A 1614-nucleotide genomic window follows, 5' to 3' on the forward strand; every position below is an offset into this window, starting at 1 on the left:
TAAATAAAGGAATTTAGAGAGTACAGAACAGATTGTACAGTACAGCCACAGTACTGTACACACCTTTATACACCAGAATGAAATGATAATAATAATAATAATAATAATAATAATAATAATAATAATAATAATAATAATAATACATTTTATTTATGGAAGCCTTTCTTGATACTCAAGGACAACTTACATGAACAAATAGTAAATAAAAATAAAAATATAAACATAAAAACAGATGCATAACAAAGACCACACAGAATTACAAAGCTATGACAGCAGACAAATACTTTCAAAACTATCAGATGTTGATGTTGCTGTAGATGTTGTAGTCTCTGTATATGTATATATATATATATATATATATATATATATATATATATATATATATATATATATATATATATATATATATATATATATATATATATGTAGTTGCTGTGTAGTCCGTGTGTATAATATATAATATGATATATATAACGGTTATATATAACAAATGCGTTTAAGGAGTTTTTTTCCAGCCCTACATTAGCATAGCATAGTAGCACACATCTTCAGTATGTTAAATGTTATGCAAAGTAAATAGTTTTATTTGTACAGTTTGAGAATTGTATGGCAAAATGATTGACATGTGAAATAGATAAGGAGACATGGTCACATATTGTATCAAGTATTGGGAGGAATATAACAGAAGCTAGGGGAAGAGGTATCCTATTTACAGTGCTGAACAGAGTCTACACACAGTCTACATCACAATACAGTGGCTGGGCCTGGAGTCAGGAGAAGATGGACTGGGTAGCTGGGACAGTTTTATTACAGGAATCAACTCAAGATACAGTCATTAACTTTGCACTCTTTAATGCTTACTGCTGCTAGAGATGTATACTTATTCTACTTTTACACACTTACTATTGTTTCTGTTTTTTTTTTTTTAAATGCTTAAAATGTTATATAACCCTGAATGTTAGGATCAACTGATCCTGTTGCGTGGCTGCTTTTTAAGTGTTGTTGCTTATTTCAGCCAGCAGATGGCAACATTACTCTGGTCTGTAAACACGGGACTCACCATAGCAGAACACTGAAAAGTATCCAAAATTGATATGAGATTTGCTCTATCATCTAATTCATATTATTGCAATCTTGAATCACTTTTGTGTTGTTTGAATTGGCATTACTTTGTCCGTGTATTAGCTTTAAAATGTCCTACATTTAGTTTTGTAGACACGTTGTAAGCCTATTTGAAGTGATAGCCTACAAGTCACTTCATGTCTATATTTTCTCTTTTTACAATGAACAGAAATATATCTTAAAAATATGTATTTTACAGATGAGTTGAACTTTATTCAGGCCAACTCAATTGTAAACAATGTGGTTTGGTCCAGAGTAAACAGAGTAGAAACGGTCTTTAAAACAACACATTACAATACATTTCAATATACTATAAACGTTTGTGTTATGCAGCAGTACAATTCTTACAATTTGCTCATTTAATGCTTTTAAAGATACATTTAAAGATGTTGGCCGCTGGTGGTTGACGCCGGGCATAGCGAATGCGGAAGTAGGTGGGACTGAATCATCTCGCTCCACCTGGACACTCTTTGACGTTAAACTGACTCGTCG

Source organism: Sander lucioperca, chromosome 9 (assembly GCF_008315115.2).
Source record: "Sander lucioperca isolate FBNREF2018 chromosome 9, SLUC_FBN_1.2, whole genome shotgun sequence".
Taxonomy (NCBI): domain Eukaryota; kingdom Metazoa; phylum Chordata; class Actinopteri; order Perciformes; family Percidae; genus Sander; species Sander lucioperca.